Consider the following 6000-nt stretch of genomic DNA (forward strand, 5'->3'; position numbering starts at 1 on the left):
TATCTGTATTAAATATGGGTCGAGTCAAATAGTTTATCCGTTTTTGCATTACCGTATTTAACCCGCTCATATCCAACCGACCTGCCCATTTAACACCCCTAATTAGAATCAGTCGGAAAAACTTAACTTGCCAACAAACAAACTCACATGACTCCCTTTGGAAGCTCCCCCAAAATCATCCTCATCCTTTTCTAAACAAGGGCTTTTTACGGCGTAGATGAATAAAAATTTATTCGCGTTTGATGTTTAGACAAAAATAATTAATGCAAGACATTTTTTTCAAACATATATTTCTTGCTTGACCATGGTTAAATGATACGTATTGTCATTTTAATTTTTACTGTAAAATTAAATTACTTGATTTAGTGTAAACATAGGATGATGTTAAGTGTTTACCGTGAACTAGGGAAGTACTAGTAGTATGGTTTTGTGATATTTTTCTACCTTAGCTCCAATGATGTTAAACAAGGATTATGGCAAATCCCAAGTAAAGTCATTACTCATTCGCCATTAATTAATGTAGGAGTGAGCTAGAGATAAAAAGAACAGCTCAGTGCATAAAATATTCCGCATTCACATAGGACCCGGAAAGAGCCGCACCTCAAGGGACATGATGTAAATAGTCTAATCTAATACAAGTATCAATGATTGCTTTCACATCTCAAACTCGTGATCTATACGTCACGGAAACTTTACCGTTGCTCTAAGAAATCGCAAAGTCGAATCCCTGTTTTCTGACTCATTATTCCCCAGACTTGGAAATTTAAGCTCTGAATATGAGTAGGTAGGTAAAAGAAAGTGGCAGAGAAAGCCAAAGAAAATTAATGTGTCATACGTAATTAATTTTATAACGTACCCAACCCCTTTCTAAAAATTTCAACAGGTCCATTAAGTGTCGAAAGAGTAGATGAGTCAAATGAATTAAGCTGATAATGATCTATAAAGAGGTTATGGCAAGTCAAAATAGGTAACTTAACCGGCAGTCTTTCTTTTAAGGGGGGGCATCGGAATATTTGATTCACTTTTTGATTATGTAGGTTCGAATTTTCGATTTTTGGTTTGTAAATTGGTTCAGTTCCATTTGTTTTTCCTGAAATTGGTTTAAGTTCGATTCGACCTGTTCTTTTTAATTCGTCAGTTCAATCCGCTATTCGAGTTTCTTAATGGTTTTGTTTTTGTTAAATCGTCAGTTATTTTGGTTTAACGCTTATTTGAACCTTTTCAACATGGGCTTCTTTTAGCCAAAAATTGGGGGGAAAAGAACAGAAATAACCTGATTTATAATTGGTAATTGAAAAATAACTACTTGAAATCGAAATTTAGCCCTTTTTTCATATAAAGATAAAATTTGAACAAAACATCCTTAAAATCCAGCAAAATTCCAACATAATATGCTGTAGTTCAAATTTTTTAATATGAGATTCCAGCATAATATGCTGGAATTTCATAATGTGCTGGAGTTCCAACATAATTAATATGTTGGAAGTTTATACAGGAGCTCCAAAATCCAGCATAGTATGCTAGAATTTTTCGGGTTTCAGCTAGGGTATTTTTGTCCAGGTTTTATCTCCACATAAAATAATGGATATTTTTCGATGACTTTACAAACGCTCAATCCAGAAACTAGCCAGCACATGCTATTTTCACCAAAAATTGGGTCTTTTCAAAGGGATCTTTACACAAATAGCCATTCGTATTTACTTTTATTTTTAGTCAGTATACATAGATTATATACTGATTATACATAGTTTTATACATATTACTCATGAATTCTACCTTTATTAAAATATCAACTAACTATCTTTAGTTTAAACGTTGTGCGATTTAGATTAATTCTTCTTTTGGGGATTGGGCTAATGAGGTTCTTCTGGTATGCAGCACATTCTTTTCGAAGACGGGTTTTATATGCAGTGTCATTTTCTCGAAGTAATATACTCACAATAATATAGTAATCTTATGACACATTCGTCATATATTGTTAGTCTTTGATCCATGATAAGGCAGGCTATTGTTTTGACACATAACACAATTATGATACGTCAGGAACAATGATATAATACCTTCTGTCATGTCATGAGGTGGAGCCAAGATTTAAATTTTATAAATTTTAGAAAAATTAAATTTCGAATTTAATTTTTGAAATATCCAGTGAGTTTCTTCATGCAAATATGTTTGGACTAAAGTTATGGGATCCGACCAAACCAGCAGATAACTTTCTAGCGGAGTAAATTTTTATCTTTGTTTATGTGTTATTCAAGGGACCACCGTGAATATTATTTTGTTGTTCTTGTTTGTTTATGTGTAATTACAACATGCTCATTATTAATTTTTCAGAGTTTTAGGGTTTGTGACAGTCTTTTTTTGGTTTAAAACCACCACCTTCAGACATGTTGCCTTCGGTGTGGGGGGTTAGGCAAGATCCTTACCATGTTTATTCATAAGCAAAAGAGTACAGATAGAAGAGGGGGACATGGACTTAGGCGTATGTCCGAATTTGGATTTGGAAGCCCGTAGGGCAATTTGACGCATTTTGGCGAAGGTTGGAAAATGAAAGATTTTTAGAAAGTTTAACCGAGAATTGACTTTATTGATATCAGGGTTGAAATTCGATTCCAAAAATTAGAACAGGTCAATTATGTCATTTATGACTTGTGTACAAATATTTGAAGTCAATCGGACTTGATTTGATAGGTTTCGGCATCGAATGTAGAAGTTGGAATTCGATAGTTTCATTTAAGTTTGAATTGGGGTGTGATTTGTATTTTTTTAGTGTTGTTTGATGTGATTTGAGGTATCGACTAAGTTCGTATGATGTTTTAGAACTTGTTGATATATTTGGTTGAGGTCCTGAGGGCCTCGGGTGGATTTCGCATGGTTAACGGAATTTAATTTGGATTTTTCTAGGATGTTTCGACGTCGTTTCTTCAAGAATAAGTGGTATTATATTAACTAAATGAGCTCTAAATTCAGTTTTGATTGAATCATTAGATCCGTATTGAAATTTCAGAGCCATAGCAAAAAGAATCGTCGAATTCGGACATTGTATGAGAGAGTTATGCCCATTTCCATGTCAAGAAAGATTTTCGGTCGCCGCCAGCGTCCAGGGTAGCGTGGGGCGCTAGCCCTGGCGCCGGGAATAATTGGAGATCTGGAAACTGCGCCAAAGGCAGCGCCCCCACCCTACCTGTGGTGCTCGAAACAGGTGAGGCTCTATAAGCGGGTTTTGTTTTGCCATTTTTGATAAAAATAGAGTTGGGGAGCTCGGTTTGGACAATTGTCTGAGGGGTTTTACACAACTTAGGGTACGTGTTCTTGATTCCCTTGTGATTATATTTCATGAATATATGGTTATATTCATCGTTTAATTCGAGTTTTGATGGAAGAAATTGAGATTTTTGTAAAATCTTTCAAAAAAATAAATTTTAGATTTGGAGGCCGATTCTTTATCGGAATTTGATAAAATTTGTATGGTTGAACTCGTATCGGAATGGGTATTCAGATTTTGTAAAAATTCTGTCGGGTCCCAAGAGGCGGGCCCCGCGTTGACTTTGGTTGACTTTTTAATGTAAAATTTTAAGTCGACGTTTTATTATCCGAAATTATTTTCGATGAATTTTAATGAAGTTATACAATCAATTTGGATAGATCTGAGCTGTCCGGAGTTCAATTCAAGCAAGAAGGTTATTTTGGAATATCGGCCTAAATACAAAAAAGTAAGTATCTTGCCTACCTTTGAGTGGAAAAAATTCCCCTTAGGCATTGAGTCTTATATGGAAATTGTGTGATTGAAAATCATGTATGTGAGGTGACGAGTACGAACTTGGTTTATATGTGCAAATTATATCGGTTTAAATTCGTAGACACCCTTATGTATTAAATTAAAAAATTGTTGGAACATAGTAAATCCTCTAATTGTCATGCCTCGTTCCTTGTTTATCGAGTTTATATTTTATATGATAATTTGGGGTGATCGCCACTTGGATTTTATGTGAATTCCGTGTGTTTGTTGATTAGATATTTCTTGAAATTAATTTCATTATGGATTTTTCATCTGCAAATAATTAATTAAATAAGTTTAAAAAGAAGCGTTAATATATTTATAAGAAATTTAGATTAAAGAAGGTGTTGTCCTATGCTGAGTTACTTTTCCATCCCTGTTGTTGTTTTGAGGTTTTATATACGTTGTGTGGAACCATGAGCTATTTGCTTTGAAATTAATTGATTTTTGTTGTATCTTTGGAGTTGGTTGTGGCCGGTAGGCAAATTGTTGTGACTTGTGAGCACCTAATATTTTTACTATATTTGAATTTTTACCACCTTCTACTATGTAAATATTTTTAAAATTTTAATATATGTTTTTTTTTTTAGCTTTGTTACGTTTTTTATATATAGGATAAGAATTAAAATAATTTAAAAGGTCAAAATTATTACTATTAGTATTATTTTTATTTTTTCTTAAATAAAATAAATTTTTAAAAACGAAAAATTAAATATTCTTTTTAAAATTTCGGATGGGAATAAAATAATAGGAAAATTATAAGTATGGAATTAAAAAGTAAAAGTAAAAGTAGGTGGAAATTGTTTAATAAAAAAGTAAAAGAAAGTGAAAAATTTAAAAAAATTAAAGTAAAAGAATGTGAAAATTTTAAAAATGAAAAGAAAAATAAAGTTGGAACTAAAAAAGAAAAGTAAAAGAAAGTGGAAATTAAAAAAAAAGTAAAATAAGTTGAAATTAAAAAAAAGTAAAATAAGTGAAAATAAAAAAAAATAAAAAAAGAAAAGTAAAATAAGTGGAAAATAAAAAAAAGAAAAGTAAAAAAATTAGAAAATTAAAAAATAAAAGTAAAGGTAAGTGGGGGATTTTTTTTATTTTAAAAAGGATGAAAAATGGAAAGTGGGATTTTTTTGAAATTAAAAAATAATAAAACATAAATCTGAAAAAATTCCGAAAACATTTCTATAAATGGAAGGAGAAAGAGAAAAAAAGAAAGGAGGAGAGAATTGAGAGAAATTATTTTTTTTTCTTCTACGCTAAAGGAATATCTACTCGTGTCATTCTTTCTTCGTCTTTCTTTCGGAAAAAAAATCCAGCAAGTCATCACCCAAAACCCAACAAAAAATTCTTCAAAACATCCCTTTTCACACGCCAAACAGTGGAGTCAATAGTTGAGGTCGAGAATTCCGTTGGAGCTCCGTTCACTAGCTTTGATGTTCTTTTTCGTTTATGCTTGTTCGTCGTTCGTCTTATTTATTGTACATGTTCTTGAAGACTCATTTAATTGCAAATTTTGCATTAAAGGTTTATTCTTTCCTTTGTTCTTTTTTATCTTATTTCATGTGATTTTATTTATTTGCCTTTAAATTTTATAAATAATAATGTAAATTAGTCCTTAAAAGTTATATGCTTAATTATGTTTCTAGAAATATGATATTCAAGCTTGCTTTAAAATTGGGAAGATTTGGACCCTAATAAGTTTGAGCTTCAATTGTTGGGCTATAGGGTATTGGTATATGATAGTTTATTTATTCAAATATCTAAAATCATACACTTCTTCCACAAGTAATTCCATAATTCATGACCTCATAATAATCTCAAAGTTTAGGAAGAATAATGAACATCGTTAGAGTGTTTTAGGCGTGCTTTTAATTAGTTTATCGCGATTACGTATATCTTCGCGTGACATAATTGTGATTTTCAAAATTAAAACCGAAGTATGTGTTCGCGCAACTTTGGTCAAAATAATCTTAATATAATAAAATGTTATTAATTGTATACACGTACGCGTGACATGATTTTGGCACAATAAACAAAACGGATTCACACGTGATTTGTTTCAAAGATAATTTCATATTTTAATAATTAAAAGCGGATAGATAAAGCAGCATGAAAACCAATAAATCACAGTTTATCCAAAATTAATTCAAGCCAAATGTAGTCAATAAAGCGACCGTGCTAGAACCACGAGACTCGGGAAATACCTTACACCTTCTCCCCGGTCA

This window comes from Nicotiana tabacum, chromosome 24, assembly GCF_000715075.1.
Source record: "Nicotiana tabacum cultivar K326 chromosome 24, ASM71507v2, whole genome shotgun sequence".
Taxonomy (NCBI): Eukaryota; Viridiplantae; Streptophyta; class Magnoliopsida; order Solanales; family Solanaceae; genus Nicotiana; species Nicotiana tabacum.